The following is a 19,589-nucleotide window of genomic DNA, read 5'->3' on the forward strand; positions in this document are numbered from 1 at the left end:
GTTTTGATATCTATTGTGTGTATTGAAAATGTTTGTTCCCGTGCTGAATATTCAATGCCCATACGGGTTTATGATCCAGTCGCACATTTGGCGTGCCACCAAATCGCCATAGTTTATGTCAGTCGTCCCTGACCCTAGTAAAGAACCAACCTCGTATTGATTGCTGTAGAGTTTAGTCCATTGAGAATTTGTTATTTCTTTGAAAAATTAGGTGGGAATTTTATTTTATATTATTGGGGTCAATAGGAGCCGTGGTAGCCGACTTGTTAGAACGCTTGCCTACTCTTGCTTTGAGACCGCAGGTTCGAATCCAGCACAGGCCTAAACCAATGATTGTCGAATTTGTTTTCGAATTCATGTTTGGATCATAAATGATTATCACGTGCTCAGCGGCGAAGGAAAACATCGCTAGGAAACCCACATTCCCGAGAAATGCATTTTCGGAGGTATGTGACCTAACCTGTATTGGGCTGGTTTTCCCTTCGCGGGAAGGTCAGACAGGCAGTCGCTTCTGTAAAAAACCAGATCTGTCAAATCTTCAGGTTAGGTAAGCGGACCCTGTGAAAAAGGGATAGGTAATGCTGAGGAGATGATGATTAATGGGGTTAAAAACCAACACTTCATTGAACTTGTTATTTTTTTCTTGTTATTTTTTTTTAAATGTACTGTACTAACAACATTTTTTATCCACGAATTACTTATTTGTCAATCCGAATCATTTGCCTCAATATTCGTTACGATGTAACTAACACCCTGTATAAAGCTGTATTACCTACTTATTAAGATTGATATTATTTTAGTACCTACTTATTCGCCGACCCATGTCGCTTACAATAACAAAAGCGTGATACCGAAAGGGTAGAGTGAGACCCCTTCTTTCAAAGAAAGGGCAACCCTTTAAGGGCGGCTTCTAACTAACATACTTCAGTGAGGGATTTTCCAAGCTACATTTCTCAAAACAATATACAAGGCGTTAGTGACATCGTAACGAAAACTTAGAGGCATGATTCAGATCATAATTCTGAGGTGATATCAAGTGGAATTTTCCATCGCAAAAGTATAGAATTGAAAATCATTAAAAACAAAAAAAAACATGAATTTTCCGACAGGAAATTCCACTTGATATCAACTCAGAATCATGGCCTGAATCATCCCCCTCAGTCTCATTCGTTACGGTGTCACTAACAACGAACCAACTACTGAGAGGGATGATTCAGCTCATTAATCTGAGTCAATGTCAAGTGGAATTTTCCATAGAAAAAGTATAGAATTTAAAATACTTAATTGAAAATACTTAACTGAAAAAATCGTGAATTTTGCTACGGAAAATTCCACTTGACAATAACTCTGAATCATGGTCTGAATCATCTCCCTTAGTTGTCGTTAGGATGTAACCTTACGATGTAAATTAAAAAAAAAATAAAAAAAAATTGTTTTAGACGTGATAGTCCATATTACATTTATTATACACTGCTAAAAACAATAAAATTAAAATTACATTATTATATACAGGGTGTTAGTGACATCGTTACGAATACTCAGGGGGACGATTCAGACTATGATTCTGAGTTGCCGTTCTACCTATACGTATAGTCATCATTTACTCGTGTCCCCTGTTTATGGAATATTTCCATTAAAAGTGGTTAGGTAGTTTCCAATAAAACTAGTATTTTATACTCAGTTACAGTATCGGCAAAGCAATAAAGTCTAATTTAAGCAAGCTAGTGACAGTGACAGTACTAGAGTACTGGATACGCAGTTTCCGGCACTATTTTTTTCTTTAATTCCACGTCTGTCCGTTGTCCATGCTTCTATGCTGAACTTACAAGTGAATTATTTAAATTAAACAAAATCTTCCGGCCAAGTAGTTAATTTAATTTGCGGCAAATCTACAATAGGTCATGTCAAAAAAAGGAGGTCCCTGGTTCGAATCCCGGTAGCGATTATTACAAAAGTCACTTTGTTATCCCTACTTTGCGTTTTCCACACACACACACACACACACACACACACGCACACGAACACACTCACAAAAACACACACACACACACATACACACTTACACTTTATTGCAGCTTATCGTACCTATCTAGCCACAAATGTAATATCTATATCATTGCAACGGTAGGTACCTCGGTGACGTCGGTGTTTCACCCCGACAGGTGGTAGAGGGCAGTGACCCGTGAAAAACAAAGGTGGTTTGAAATTGTTCCAAAGTAATCCTAAGTGATGGTTTTATGAAGATAGAGCATCTCAGGCTAAGTATAACATGTGTGTAGTGAGTAAGAACTTGAGTTTTACGCATTGTGCGTTTAGAGGTATGTGACCTATTAAACAGAAGCAACTAATTCAGTACAATTATTGATTCTATTTCAATAAGATAACATTTTACAATCGTCTTAAAATGCGCGGTAAAATCAGACCTGTCAAAGTACGTAAGCTAGTGTTGTGACGTTTATAAGCATAGTGATGTATCAGTCGATATTAAGTCGATCGATTCTTTTCTATCCAACAGACCTAATCTGAAAGGCTTTCCTTCCGGCTTGGAAGGTCAGACAGGCTTCTGTAACAAGCCGGACCTCTCAAATCTTCAAGTTAGGTAAGCGGACCCTGTGAAAAAACGGGAAAATGCTAGAAAGTTGATGATGAGTAGGAATGAAAACCTAACTACCTAAATTACCTACCTATATTTATGCACGTTATTTTTTTTATCTTTATATGCGTCGTGGGTCCAGTAGAAAAGATTAGCATCAAACAAAATTTGCATTACAGTCGAGAGAGAAAAATCCCAAGAAAGTGGATGGATTGTGTAAAGAAGGACATGTGTGTGAAAGGTGTGAGTACTGAGAAGACGACTGAAATGAATGGAAAGGCAATACATGTTGTGCCGATCAACTAGCCCTTGCTTCAGTTGTTTAAGGCATTAATATGCCCGACAAAATCCTGCTTTCCTAAGCGAGTCTTTACAGTACCAAACATGTTGGGAAAACCGACTAATGTACTATATTTCTAACACGATGACAGTAAGCCAGTCACTGTTATGGTTTTATCATAAATATGTCCATTATTAGGACATATTTATGTATCTCAATAAAAAAATGCACATCTACCTTGCGAAATATGCCGTATTTCCTTGTATAAAACACCTCGAAAACACACCCAAAATAGTCTACAAAATATCAAGCACTTGAGTATTTACTTAGCGTGGCCTGCAGACCTGGAAGCCATATTGGCAAGTCAGCAGAAAACCTGGCGTCTGTCCAGCCAGCAAGTGGGCGGTAATGCGGATAAACGCCTAAAAGGATTCGTTTAGCAAGTACAAGGTTCATCATAATTGTTATGTAAAAATTAACAGGCGTTCACTCAGTTTAGACTCTAAAAACCGTTTAAAAAGAGTATTAAGTACGTTACTTTTTAGTTTGATGAGGAGGTCTTTGCCAAGAAGAGGAACGATAAAGTTATAATTGTATAGTTAGTTTAGTACCGAAGCCAGAAGTCGGTTTAAGTCGTTTCGAAAGTGTATTTGGATGGAAAACTTAAGATTACTAAGCAAACGTAATTAATGTACTTAAGTAATGCTTTTGATACCGAAAGTCTGTGAGGCTAAACTTAATGATATTTCGCACGAATTAAACGGGAATTATAATTTTAAGTACCCTATGTGTGATGTTGTGTAGCATTACCTAAGTACATTTTAAAAATGTTCAAATTCACTAGAATATCGGTATTTTTCGCAATTAATACGTATTATTCTTTTTGGAATAACTTCGGAGTTGTTCAAACACAAACAAGCAGTTATTATTAAAATATTTTTAAGATAACAAATTCGTGCGGCCTCCACACATTCCGTGTGTGTACATACTTAGTGTTGCCATCTCGATAATTGCTTAATTTTAACCCGCCGTTTTGCATTATTCCGGGATTGTTATAGGGTGACCAAGTGTGTTGGTCTCTAAAATACGGGATTTCGTATTAATACATTGACACACAATACAACAACAAACATTGCACACATAGGTAACACATTCGTTATTTTTTAATACATGGCCATGGACGTATGTGAGTGTCTGAGGTTCTGCAAGACGATGAATGATGTGTGAAAATAATTTTAATACCCAGTAGGTAACAAAAAAAAAGAATAAAGATATTTTTGAAATTGAATTCGTCAACAGCGTTCTTGTGACAGCTTTTAAAAATACATAATATATTATACATACATACATAAGATCCCATAGGGGTAGGCACGGACAACGGACTAAAAGCTAATAAATGAATAAACTAATTTTCTAGCTTTAGAAACCCTTTATCACAGCACAGACGTACAGTAGATCAGCTAAGTAGTGAATACCATATGCGACAAATCTACAATAAGTCACTTAAAAAAAAGGACATTAGACCTGTGAAGACACGCACGCCCTTAAAATGGTATGAAATGAAACATTGAAAACTGACATAAACAATCCATTGATTAAAATACGGAACAACAATATATTTCACGGGATTTTAAGCCCCAGGGTCTCTACGTAAAATACGGGACTTAGTGAAAATCTTACATGATAAACGGGACGTCACCCTACATTCGGGACTCTGTGTGACTTGGCCCCTAGCCAGTAGGACATTTTATGTCCTGAGTCCCAAACCACCACGGATTTAACATCACAATAAGAATATGAAAAACCGGTCAAGTGTGAGGATTCACCCGCAGGTTCTGTAGACACCCATAATTACAATCTTTCCATCATCATGATCAGCCCATTAACGTCCCCACTGCTGGGGTACGGGCCTTCCCTATGGATGGATAGGGAGATCGGGCCTTAAACCATCACGCGGGCCCAGTGCAGATTGATGGTTATTAACGACTGCTAATGCAGCTGGGACCAACGGCTTAACGTGCCTTCCGAAGCACGGAAGAGCTCGAGATGAAAACTTTATTTTTTGTGGTCACCCATCCTATTACCGGCCTTTGCGAAAGTTGCTTAACTTCAACAATCGCAGACCGAGCGCGTTTACCGCTGTGCCACCGAGCTACTCCACAATCTTTCCAAAGTGCCTGTATCACCATAAATCAAGACGAGCTGTGGTTGCCCAGTTGGAAGAACTCTTGACTCATAGGACAAGGAATAATACTACGTACTTATAGAACGGCAACTCTCCGCTCCCCACCAGCGTCTGAGGTAGGTCCCCCCCGCTCTCGAACATAGTTTAGACTTGAATCGTATGGTGTCAGACGTCACACACACAGATGCGCGTGTACGATAATGTCAATGTGTAGTGTCTGTGTAAAACGAGGTTGCTTGTATGAAGTGTCCGGGGTGTGCTCTTAGGCCGCGATCAGGGATACGCGGAGCGTCAGGTGGCGCGCCACGCGGTGTGGTGCGTGGGGTGTCAAGCGTTTTTTCCGTTCATGGAGAGGTGGTGCGATACCGACCCCACCGGCGTGGTCGACGATTTCCCTCATTCAGCGCTTATCGCTATCGACCCACTAGGGTCGATTAATTCTTTCAAATATCTTCCCTCTCAGACGACGCCCTGAGCCGAGGTTCGCGCCCAACTGGGCACCCTCAGGCATGTTGTCTTAAATGTTGTACCGGGTGAGAGCCTTCAGCGCTCCCCATTTGTCCGGCTAAGTAGTTAATGCCATCTGCGGCAAATCTACAATAAGTCACGTCAAAAAAAGGACAGGTGGTGGAGTCTCCCGCCGCGTCACTTGCGGCATCGCCCTTTATTTTTGAGGTGACTTACTGTAGATTTGCCGCAGATGGCATTAACTACTTGGCCGGACAAATGGGGAGTGAAGGCTCTCACCCGGTACAAAGTTTAAGACAACAGTACTAAGGGTGCCCAGTTGGGCGTGAATCTCGGCTCAGGGCGTCGTATGCGGCATCGCCCGTCGCGTCACCTATTCTACGTCATATGGCGGTAACACCACAATTCACAAAAGCCTGCAGTACATTGTCATACATAATTTGTTTATCCGGCAGCCCGCGCCTCTTGACGCACCGTACGTCTCTGAACGCGGCCTTACTGTGAGATCGCAGGTTCGAATTTAGCACGCACCTTAAACCAATGATTTTCGGAATTATTTCTGACTTCATGTTCAGATTTTAATTTTCAATTACGGTCGTTTGTTGTCATTGTCTATCTATCCTAAAAGGCTTCCAATATTTCCATTTGTAATCTGGAACCCTAAAATGTACTAAATTTGTTCTGGGGTGGCCTAAGTGTTATTTGGTGCAATATTCATTTTTTTTTATTTCCTCTGTGTTCGGATTTTACGAATGTATACTGTACGGATTCTGCAGTAATAAGTGTGAATTTTTCGTATGTCTCTCGTCAAGTCGTTTAAATAAGTAAGTATCTACTGATTTCTTTTTTTGGCGTGACTTATTTTTCGGTCTTCTTCTTCTTCTTTGCGAGTCGATGGCGATCGAAACTAAATTTTTGCTGACCAATAATTGGCCACGCTTACGGCATTGTCAGTGGCTTCGTACAGGTATTTAATAGTGCAGGTGTTAGGGCACTTAGGACACCACAAAAGGTGAGCCATAGTTTGTGGTGATACTCCACACTCGCAATCATCGCAACCATCAACCAGGTATCCCCACCTGCATTTTTCGGTTCGAATCCAGCACAGGCTTAAACCAATGATTGTCGAATTTGTTTTCGAACTTATGTCAGTAACCATGCGTTCGAAAACAACTTCTGACAGCAGGGTTGATGGGGTTGGTAATTCACCTTACAACCTTTAGATCTGTCTTTATTTTGTAATCAGAATTTCATAATTTATTTTTGACCTAGGAAACTACCCAATTAACATGGCGTACTTAGTGGGTGTCTAATCATTTTTGCTTGATAATATTATTCGACAAATTAAAAAAGGAACTAACAGTTCTAACCCGTAGGTGTGGAGAGATAATAATAGATAGAAGCCTGTAAGGGGAGATCCGGGGAAATTCCACCGGGGTGATAAATCGTCTGGCCACGGATTAAGAGCTCCAAGCTTTCCACACATAGAGAGACTCCAATATACTACTCGTACATTAGCTTTTCACCCGCTTCTTTTATAAGGCCGCGTTCAGCGAGACGCGAGGCGTCACGCCGCGTTGCGCGGGGCGTCAAACGGTTTCTCAGTTCATGGCTGCGCATCAAGTAGGGTCTTCCCAGGATACGTTCCCCAAAAACAATATAGATGGCGTTGTGATAGTTTTAACGTGATAATAGGCTAGTTTCCAACTAGTCAAATCAGTTACTTTTTACTAAACGTCAAAACACGAAATTACTATGGAATTTGTATGAAAAAGCACTCTGTGACGTCATAGAAAAACGTGACAAAATGTCGGACTTATTATTACGTTTTTCTTGATTAAAATTCATAAATAAGTTTAATAGAAAAAAGAAAATGTTTTTCGTTAGTTTTAGATGTGTCTTTATTTAGTAATCAGAATTTCATAATTTATCTTGAACCTAGTACACGACCCAATTACCTATTTTCTCATTACTCGGATTCATAATTATTAAAAAAAAAGATGGTTTTCATTTGGATCACGACCTCCGTGGTCCAGTGGTTGTGTTGGGCTCACAATCCGGAGGTCCTCGGTTCGATTCCCGGTGGTATCCCGATATCACAAGAAAAATTAGCTGTCCCTAGTTTGGTTAGGACATTACAGGATCATCTGATTAGGGAGATCGAGCCTTAAACCACCACCCGGGCCCAGTGCGGATTGGTGGTTATTGACGATCTGGTGAAGGTCGCGGGAAGCCGCTGGATGCGGGCAGCGCAGGACCGATCGTCGTGGAGATCATTGGGGGAGGCCTATGCCCAGCAGTGAGCGTCGTACGGCTGATGATGATAACGACTGCTAATGCAGCCGGGACCAACGGCTTAACGTGCCTTCCGAAGCACGGAGGAACTTAAGATGATTTTTTTTGTGGTCACCCATCCTAATACCGGCCTTTGCGAAAGTTGCTTAACTTCAACAATCGCAGACCGACCGCGTTTACCGCTGCGCCACCGAGCTCCTCAGGTTGGGTTTATTTTCTTTGATTTACTAACCTAGTAAGTATGTAAGTTTTGTTACTAACCAAATATGAGTCCTAGTAACTTGAAAAATGTAATATCTTCTTCTCTTCTTGTAATCCTTTTATCCCCTGTTGGAATGTAGGGTTCGAATGACAGATAAAATGTAAAATGTAATAAAAAAAGGTATAACGTAAATTAAAAATGTATATTATATTATGATTATAATTTTATAGGTGGATTACACCACACACTGCTTCACGAAAGTTTAGCAGATTACTAATTGGTTCCAATTGGCAAGCGCAATACGATTTAGAGCTTTTCTTTTCAATATATCTAGTAGAAAAGTCTGGAAAATTCCGGAGCGGAAGACAAATGGTCTGACCACGGATTACGCTCACCAAGCTTTCAGAGATCGCTGAACGAAGTGGACTACGGAGAGCAAACACAAATTTATATCTTGTTCGTAAGTATACTTAGACAATACTCGAAGAAGGATTTTTCCCAGCAGTGGGCTCATGTAACGACTACTCACTTACATCATCAGTAAGTAGTAACCGGGACTAACAGCTTTACGTGCCTTCTTTCAGACACTCAGGTGATCAGCCTGTAATATCCTAACCAAACTAGGGATCACAAAGTGATTTTTGTGATATGTCCCCACCAGGATTGGAACCTGGGACCTCCGGATCGTGAGCCCAACGCTCAAACCACTGCACCACGGAGGCCGTTATACAGGGTGGCCCAGAAGTTCAGGTTCAAAATGAAAAATTAGATAGAGGTGCTCATTAGCTACCAGAAACACCCCTATGTATGTTCAGCAATTATTTACGGTTTAGGAGATATGACCCATTTTGTACCTTTGTCTAGATTTTCTACCTTACTTCAGAAATAATCATTTTGTCGCTATCCCTTTCTTAATACTTAATTATTTTAATTTACTTCACAACTATGCCTAAGGCTGTGTACCGCTCAATCAAAGATAAATCAAAGTCAAATCAAGTATAAAAAAAAAGTTGTCGGAAGTCAAAGTGAGAATTCAAGTGAGAGTGAAAGTGGGAATTTGTCGGGACAAACCCTTTTAGGGTTTTCCGATGTTAACTATTTAAAATGTAGCATTAAATTGTATATATGATAAATAAATAAATAATAAATAATAATAAAGTTCGGCCTTTGCTCGGCAGTGGGATCATATAGGCTAATAATAATAATAATAAAGTTGTCAAAAAAGTTAAAGTGAAATGGTACCAAAGTGAATACATTACTCTTTATTATATGACTGTGGGAAATAGGCGTGAGTTTATGTATGTATGTCTATGACTGTAGTAAGGGCTGTCATCGATCAGCTGACCTTGCGGGTCATCGACCTCCGATGTAGGTCGCCCTAAGGGCAAGGCGGGGTATAGGCTGTGTAGGTCACTCGTCAGGTATTCGAAAATACAACCAACATTATGTCGTTTGTGTTTTCGTAATCCACGTCATATTTTGTTTATTTTTTTTAAAGAACGTCTAGGGCCCTTGCCGAGGTTTTTCTTGCAGCTTCTTTTCCCCGGCTATACAGGTTGTGAGAAGCTGCAGTAGTTTTAGGCGGATTCAAAGTGTAACTATGTTACCTACTGAATAAAGACATTTTTGAATTTGAATTTGAATTATGATTGTGTGCAACTTAATGTTGACGAAATACGATTGTGCTAGCTAGTTTTCTGTGTCTGATCTCCAGGAGGCATCATAGGCTGAAACATAAGTTTTTCATACAATCAGCTGTAGGTACCATAGCTACCACGGAATAAAAGTAAGAGGAAGGAAAGGCCTTTGCGCATTGTGTATGAGAACTGCTGTCCCCGGTTAAACCCCACTGTCTTTACTGCTTCTATCGTGTGGGTTGTGAGGTGAATTACCAACCTCAACAACCCTGGTGTCAGGTTTATTATTGAGCCGCCAAAGGCCCCCAACATGGCTCATGTAACGACTACTTACTTACATCAGTAAGTAGTAACCGGGACCAACGGCTTAACGTGCCTTCCGAAGCACGGATCATCTTACATGTTGGACAATCAGGTGATCAGCCTGTAATGTCCTAACCAAACTAGGGATCACAAAGTCATTTTTGTGATACGTCCCCACCGGGATTCAAAACCGGGACCTCAGATTTTACTACTGCTTCTCAAATTCCATAGCCACTTTACCGGTAATGTATATTTTATGTTATTTTATTTTTTAAGATAGGCTACATAAGCCATCTTCGGGCGCATCAGCGTCGTGCCGACTAGGAGTCGAAGTGGTCGCCATGGCCGAAATCGGTCGGAGAGATCATCGTCATCATTTTATGTGATAGGCTCCGCGTTCTATGGTTTTTTTCCCAATAACAGCACACCCTGGACACACCATAAAAAATATCATTCTTACCGTGTGCCGCCTTACCGCGTAAGTGTGAGCGAGACAGTCCGTGCTCGCTCCTCCTTACTCTAACTTACGCCCAATTAGACTGAAGTAAGACTCAGAGGGGGTGAGGTAAATCTAGCGCGGCGCCCGATACGAATTGGTGCGGGGCGAAGAGTTACCGGTCTATACGAAGTATTATTCTTTATTCAATGGTATCTGTGTTTCATTAAAAGGTGCCTACCTACAGGCGTGTCCTATTTAGGTCCCGCGTGGTTAGGGGTTGTGGGATGTGGTGGCGGAAAAAGGGAAGAAATCGTCATCGATTGCCTTGTCGATACCCGAGAGGGGTTCGGGCGCGGTTACATTGAAATTGAGGCCAGGCGAGCGGAAGCGGAGAATACCTTAAATTATAAATTAGTAGATAAATTAATTTGTGTATATTCCCAGAAGAATATAAGGTGTTAGTGACATCGTAACGAATACTGAAGGGGATGACTCAGACCATGATTCTGAGTTGGAATAGAGACTTCTTCCAACCAAGACTTTTGTTTTTCTTCAGGCGTGATGCTGTTATATTATTTTCGGCATTGCTGTGAGAGACATCTCTCTGTGCCAGTGCTGGAAAGGAGGTTCTACTCAATATTAATTAATTTTTCATTTTAATAAGTTTCATTTTAATAAATAGGATTTTAATTTTTAAGTAAGTACATTTAGTTTTGATTTTAATAAATTTTAACTTTATTTCATTATTATTTTAATTTATTTTGATTGTAATAACTTTTAATTTTAAAGTGACATAATTGTATCTTACAATATGGGAACCTACCCGAAATAAATGCTTTTATTATTTTTGTATTATTTAAAGGTGCAAGTGTAGTGCATTGCGGCATCGGGTTCCGTCAGCCAACACGCTATGCAGTATTATAAACAAACTTGTTCGGCTTGTAAACCCACTTCTAAACATTTTTTGAATAGGATAGCATTTCATTTGAAGTGCTGGAAAGAATAGAAGAAAAAAGAACCATGATAAAGGCTATAGAGAAGCGGAGAGGAAGTATGATTGGCCACCTGATACGAGACGATTCGTTTGTAAAAAATCTCATAGAAGGAAAAATTAAAGGAAAGAGAGGAAGGAGTAGATCTTTAAGAAACAAATAAAAGAGAAGGTGCAGGTCTTGTCGTATCAGGAGGTTAAGGATTTGGCGGAAAGAAGAGAGGAATGGCGATTACTCCAGAGAGAGAGCATTTAATTTACGAATTAAAGTATGTGCGTCATCACTATGGGAATGGCCAGAGACACATACCGTCAGGTGGCGGCCACTCTCGGACCTGGCATAAAAAATCTACAGTCAACGCTCTTACGGTGACGAGCATTAATAATATGTTTACACTTTGGTACCATGTCACATTAACTTTTTTGACAAATTGAACTGTAAGTCTCACTAAATGTAAAATACGTTAGTGCAACAGAGTCCTAAAGTGGGTACATTATATTGCTCATGACTGTACACCGATTATTGTTTATGTCTATGGATGGCCTACCAGCATAATAATAGGCAATAATTAAGAATATCACCATCATCATCTCCTTAGCATTATCCCGTTTTTCATAAGAACCTAACCTAACCTAACTTGAGGATTTGACAGGTCCGGTTTTTTACAGAAGCAACTGCCTGTCTGACCTCCAACCTGCAAAGGGAAAACCAGCCCAATACAGGTTAGGTCACATACCTCCGAAAATGCATTTCTCGGGAATGTGGGTTTCCTCACGATGTTTTCCTTCACAGGCTGAGCACGTGATAATCATTTATGATCCAAACATGAATTCGAAAACAAATTCCACAATCATTAGTTTAGGACTGTGCTGGATGTGAACCTGCGACCTCAAAGTGAGAGGCAAGCGTTTTACCAACTGGGCTACCGCGGCTCCCGTACCTAATTATTTATTTATTTTTGCATACCTAATGTTATTATAGAGGCCTTAAAAGTAGAGGAAAGTACAAAGAGTAACTCTGTAAGGGCACTGTAGTGCCCTACACAAGTGGGTTTACTTAAATAATTAAAATTCAAAATTCTAATTCAAAATATTTATTTCGGAAACCATATTTAGTTAGTAACAAAAAGTTTTGCCAATAATGCCATTAATGCCATTTGCGGAAAATATTTTGTTTAACCTTGAAAATTATTATAAATTGCTCTTTTTTCCAATAAATTACGTATTATGGCCTCTTATTTTCGCCAATGCTAATTTCACGGTCTATAATGGTCCCTAAATTGTTTATTAAGTGGACATTAAGGGAAGGCATTACCTTTTAGCACTGACAAGCAATTTTGTATATAGGCCGCGGTGGAAATATGTAAGTGGCTTATATTCTCTAAATAGAAAAAAAGAGGTTGGAAGGGCCAAGTGAGCGGGAAACGCGCGCCATACAAGTATGAGCAAATAGTTCATACTTCAACTTTGCACTCCACTCGTCCGCAAACGTTTCGTGTTTCTATATAGAAAATATTTCGTGTGTGCGTTGACTTCTGATGTGATGTCATTATAATGAACATATATGTAATCCGTGTCTGTGGTGTCCTAAATAATAAATGTTTCTTTCTTTCTTTCTTCTTTCTTTCAAACTTTACTACGCACTTTTTTTTTGACGTGACTTATTGTAGATTCCGTGCTTCGGAGGGCACGTTAAGCCGTTGGTCCCGGCTATAAGCCGTAAAAACACCTCCACCAACCCGCAGTGGAGCAGCGTGGTGGCGTATGCTCCATACCCCCTCCGGTTGATTAAGGGAAGGCCTGTGCCCAGCAGTGGGACGTATATAGTATAGGCAGTTTATGTTATGTATTGTAGATTTGCCGCAGATGGCATTAACTACTTGGCCGGACAAATGGGGAGCGCTGAAGGCTCTCACCCGGTACAACGTTTAAGACAACAGGCCTGAGGGTGCGCAGTTGGGCGCGAACCTCGGCTAAGGGCGTCGTCTGAGAGGAAAAATATTTGAAATAATTAATCAACCCTAGTGGGTCGATAGCGATAAGCGCTGATTGAGGGAAATCGTTGACCACGCCAGCGGGGTCGGTATCGGGGTCCTGAAGTGGTTTACTACGCACGGAGCGGAGCTCCGCGATTGTATATTAAAAGGTCGTCTTGTGCATTATAACCTGCAGGGAAAAAATCAAGTATCGACTATCATGCAAGCAGATCCCTCCTTATCACAGGAAAGCTAAAAACCTTAGTATGATCGGCTATTTATCAAAATACTTTTGTAAGCAGTATAGTACGAAAAGTATTGATAAAGTCTATCACCTAAAATATACATTGCCGATAAAGTGGCTATGGAATTTGAGAATCAGTAGAGCTATCGTAGTTATCAGTTTGCAGGAATAGTAAAAGAGAGCAGGGTTGAACCGGCGACAGCGGTTCTCATACAAAACAACACATTAGGGTCTGTCCATCATTCCGGCCAAGTAGTTAATGCCATCTGCGGCAAATCTACAATAAGTCACGTCAAAAAAAAAAGGTCTGTCCATCCTCTTTCTTCTATTCCGCGGTAATATCATTTAAGTGAGGAGCTCGGTGGCGCAGCGGTAAACGCGCTCGGTCTGCGATTGTTGAAGTTAAGCAACTTTCGCAAAGGCCGGTCATAGGATGGGTGACCACAAAAAAAAGTTTTCATCTCGAGCTCCTCCGTGCTTCGGAAGGCACGTTAAGCCGTTGGTCCCGGCTGCAGTCGTTAATAACCATCAATCCGCACTGGGCCCGCGTGATGGTTTAAGACCCGATCTCTCTATCCATCCATAGGGAAGGCCCGTGCCCCAGCAGTGGGGACGGTAATGGGATGATTATTTAAGTACTTTTAAACAGGTAAGTAATAGCCCTGATTCTTGCAGACACCTAATTTTATTTTAAGTTATACCTGTCATTTTCTTTTTCTACCGAAAAGGAAAGGGACGGATGATTGACAACTGCTTATTTAATTTAATGACCCGGGCGAATCAAATATGTAGGCATCTCGTTAATATACAACCCGTTTGACGTGTGCTGTCAACTTAATTCGGTCGGGTTTTGAGATGTCAAAATTTTGAGAAGGTTGTTTAAACTGCCTAATATTTTACCCTTTTATTACACTCAGGCACAATTACCTACATCTTCCACTCATTATTATTCTGATTAAAATAAAGAGAAGCAATATAGGTAGCAACATATACATAATGGTGTTAATTCCTGTAAATACCATCTAATTTTATTTTAAGTTATATATCTGTCATTTTCTTATCCGCCGGAAAGGAAAGGGACGGGTAATCGACAAGCATAAAACTGATGGAATATACGTCAATTTTAAGCACAAATCTAAACAACCGTCTAAAAATTTTACATTGGCCAATAACCCGACAGAATTAAGTTGACAGCACACGTCAAACGGTTTGCATACCAGCGAGATACCTTTTTGATTCGCCCGGGTTATTCATTCATTTACTCATTCTTCCTAAAATTAAGAGCTGTCAATCATGCATCCCTTTCTTTTTCGGCAGATAAGAAAATGACAGGTATAACTTAAAGTAAAATTAGGAGGTGCTGCAGGAATCGGGGCCAATGTGATCCAAATATCAATCAACAATTATTTTTATACATATTTCTGCCATTACTTTGTATTTTGTAATAATTATGTACGCGAGTAATGAGAAAATAAATTATTATCACGTTAAAACTGTACAATGCAATCTAGAGGTATATTGTTTTTGGTGACCGTAGCCTGGAAAGTCCTTCAGTACCGAAGTTGGTAAGTATTTGAACTGCATAGTAGATGGCCCCGTATTTGCCTAATGGTCCGTGTTCTGGAATGTCTGCAATGCCTGACTGGCCACTTCCTTCTACAACACATTAGCGCAACGTCATGCGAATATTAACACGGTTACACAGCTTCTAATTTCATAGACAGACTCACGTTCGCTTGACCCGATTACTCTGCCATAGAGACAGCCAATCAGCTCGCGACACCAAAAACTTCAGGACCCCGATACCAACCCCGCCAGCGTGGTCGACGATTTCCCTCAATCAGCGCTTATCGTTATCGACCCACTAGGGTCGATTAATTCTTCAATTATTTTCCCTCTCAGACGACGCCCTGAGCCGAGGTTCGCGCCCAACTGGGCACCATCAGGCCTATTGTCTTAAACGGTAAATTAAATGTGGCGCCCTCTATAGGACATAAAGTGTGGACAAGATGAACTAACGAATTTGCGCCCTAATGGGCATCCGAAGGCCTGTCTTCACAATTTTTTGTACTAGGTAATTTATCTTAAGTGCAGTTTTCACTAACACAGTTGGCTCGACCATTATAGACGACGATACGGCTCAACACCAATCATGTTGGTTTAACAGAAAGCTCCGTGAGGTGTCGGAACTTAGTTCATCTTGTGGTGGATGTACTTCTGAGTACCCCGATTGGGATATAGTCGTGAGCTTACGTTATGTTATAATGTTGTATGTTGTTGCGTTATGTGTTGTTGTTGTTATGATATTGTTGCGTGTTGTGTGTGTTACGTTGTTGCTGTTGTATGTTGTGTTGCGTGTTATGTTAGAACTGTAGTATTTTGAGTCATTATAATTTTATGTCGATGTGCTTAGTTGTTATACTGCTTGTCATTTGCGTATGGTGACTTGAGTTCAATATCCTGAATTGTTGAAACCTGCGGTGGATTGTTCATAGAATTTTATACAATTTAGTTAGGTATACATATGTATGTGTTAATTATGGTTTACTATTAAGTAGCTTTCCCATCCGCAATTTTGTTCGTCTGGTCTTTGGATACAACGCTAAGTACGGTCACGAGTACTAATATGTATACACTTTGAAACCATGTCACATTAACTTTTTTGACAAATTAAACCGTAAATCTCATCAAATGTCAAATAATCATAGTGCGACAGGGTTCTAAAGTGGGTACATGATATTGCTCATAACTGTACCAAGTCTCTGCGTGATCCTCTATGTGTCCTGATAATAACGCGGTAAGAGCCCGGTATTATGTGTTTTAATTATTATCTAACTATTCATTAATTCATTTATATCATTTGCTATTAATATCATATTAAGTCACAGGGACTGTAACCTGGAACCTGACAGAGGGCAGCAGTAACTGTCAGTACTATTCAGAGGCGGAGGACAGGAGTAGTGTAATAGACTACTCTGGGCGCCATCCCACTTGCGTCAGATAGAGTGCTGCGGAGCAGAAGGCAAGAGGGAAACCACTGGCCTATTTTTTCCTTAAAAGTAGCATGGAAAATGCTGCACCGACAAGAGCGTGGCTCTTAAATTGATGAAGCAATTAATATAATTCCAGGCACAAATATCAAGGATAAGTACTTGAATATGAAGAAGACTGACAATTTGACCCACTAGAGTCGATTAATTCTTTCAAATATTTTTCCTCTCGGACGAAGCCCTGAGCCGAGGTTAGCGCCCAAATGGGCACCCTCAGGCCTGTTGTCTTAAACCTTGTATCGGGTGAGAGCCTTCAGCACTCCCCATTTGTCCGGCCAAGTAGTTAATGGCATCTGCGGCAAATCTACAATAAATCACGTCAAAAAAAAGAAAACTGTCAATTTATTTATTTTGTTTACCCGAAAAAGCGCTGAGAAATAGGGTTGAGTTTATGTATGTGTACCCCAAAAAGCTTTCGCAGATAGTTTCCATTACCCAACCCACCTTCAAAAGCAGTCAGCCATGAAGATGCAAATTGAAACTAGAACGTCCGGCTCCTGAGTTAAGTGACCCAAATGAAGTGTTGAAATTCTTGCCTCCCAGGGTTCCTTGCGTAGGAGGTATACTCCTGGGGAATGCTCCGTTCATTATCTGGAACCATTAATTGTGAATCGACGGTTGCTATCAGTGATATTAAACACTAGATAGTCATACAACAGCAATGAGAGATTTCTCTTTTAGAATTTAAAAATAAATTGTTCTCAAGAACTCGTTAGATAGCGCTTAATCAACTAAGTTACTGGGTCAAAACGCCAAGGATAGAATAAAAAACTTTCATTTTAATTTAAGAATAAAATAACCGAGACAAAGATTTCTTTTCTTATTCTCATTCCCGCGGGACATTCTGATGAGATTTCGTTTTCTTTCTTTGTTATTTTCAAAACATAATCGTTGTGAAAAATACTTTTCGTTTTATGATTTCAAAAAGAAATCACAAATAATATAACGTTCCGTTCCTTGCCTACAAAGTTCAGCGCCGTCTATCATTTATTTATTATTAAATAAATAAATCATAATTATTAAATAAAATATTATTAAATAAATAAATCAAAAGAAAATCCCTTATGCTTGAGGGGGGGCTTGGTTTTTTAAAAACGTCACATTGAAGTTATTCATCTAAAAAAGTAATATAATTATTTGACGTTTGTTGTCATTGCGCTTTTACTTACTTTTATAGATGCAAATGACAAATTGCAATATTGCTTTTTTAGATAAATTGCTTCAATGTGGCCATTTTAGAACTCCTTAGTCAAGTTGCAAACAATTTTGACAATCCACAGATTTAGACAAACAAGAAAATCAGCTAGAAAGCAAGAGAAGTGTGTCGGATAGAAGCAAATGGTATTCCATAGTCTCTGCTTACCCCGGTGGGAAATATGCGTGAGTTTATGTATGTATGTGTACTTGTTGTAGATTTACCTCAAATGATTATCTACTTAGGGTGCTGAGGGCTCTCACCCGATACTAAATTTAAAACAACAGGCCTGAGCGTGCCGAGTTGGCGCAAACCTCGGCTCAGGGCGTCGTCTGAGAGGATAATATTCATAAGAATTAGTCGACCCTAATGGGCTGATGAAGATAAGCGATGAATGAAGGAAATCGTCGACCACGCCGGCGGGGTCGGGGTTGGGATCGCGAGTTAATTTTCCGCCGTAATCGACAGTTATAGTGATAAAAATGTATGGGATTGACATAAGGTGACATATTCATATATTGTTATCAAAAACAAAATAAAAGTAAGTTAATCAGGATCAAAGTAAATTGAATTCCATAATCTCTGCTTACCCCGGTGGGAAATAAGCGTGACTTTATGTTTATATGAGTTTATGTGTGTGATCCCCTATCATCATACGGTTTATCATTATCCACCTTAGGACTATGTATCAAAAGTGGCTGCAAATACATAGTTTCTTGATTACTTGTAGTTCGAGGAGCTCGGTGGCGCAGCGGTTAACGCGCTCGGTCTACGATTGTTGAAGTTAAGCAACTTTCGCAAAGGCCGGTCATAGGATGGGTGACCACAAAAAAAAAAGTTTTCATCTCGAACTCCTCCGTGCTTCGGAAGGCACATAAGCCGTTGGTCCCGGCTGCATTAGCAGTCGTTACTAACCACCAATCCGCACTGGGCTCGGGTTTAAGGCCCGATCTCCCTATCCATCCATAGGAAAGGCCCGTGCCCCAGCAGTGGGGACGTTAATGGGCTGGTGATGATGATGTAGTTCTGCCCACCCCTTCAGGGAATACGGGCGTGAGTTTATGTATCTATGTGTGTATGTTTATCAAAAACATTAGTAAGGTGACCATCCAATCCAGTAACAGAATTCAGTACAATGTTGACACCTAAATAGGTACGTACAACCAAAATACCTTTCCGATATTTAGCACTTTGGCGGCACTCAAGCAAATGAGGTGCTATGTTTAGGCCTCATTATTAATTTCAGCGCGCGGCACCGTTTCCAATTAAAGAAATGGTTTTGGCTCTCATTCGTTTGTTTAAATTCAGGTAGCATTATTCAATAGGCTAGTTTCCAACTAGTCAAATCAGCTACTTTTTACTAAACATCAAATCAAATCAAATATACTTTATTGCACAGAACTAAAATCAAACAAACAAACATCAAACAAACATCTTGTTTTTTTTTGACGTGACTTATTGTAGATTTGCCGCAGTTGGTATTGAAGGCTCTCACCCGGTACAACGTTTAAGACAACAGGCCTGAGGGTGCCTAGTTGGGCGCGAACCTCGGCTCAGGGCGTCGTTAGAGAGGAAGAATATTTGAAAGGATTAATCGATCCTACTGGGTCGATAGCGATAAGCGCTGAATGAGGGAAATCGTCGACTACGCCGACGGGGTCGGTATCGGGGTTTACTAATTATCAAAACACGAAAGGACTATACAAATTGTATGAAAAAGCACACTGTGAC

The sequence above is a fragment of the Pectinophora gossypiella genome, chromosome 11 (assembly GCF_024362695.1).
Source record: "Pectinophora gossypiella chromosome 11, ilPecGoss1.1, whole genome shotgun sequence".
Lineage (NCBI taxonomy): Eukaryota > Metazoa > Arthropoda > Insecta > Lepidoptera > Gelechiidae > Pectinophora > Pectinophora gossypiella.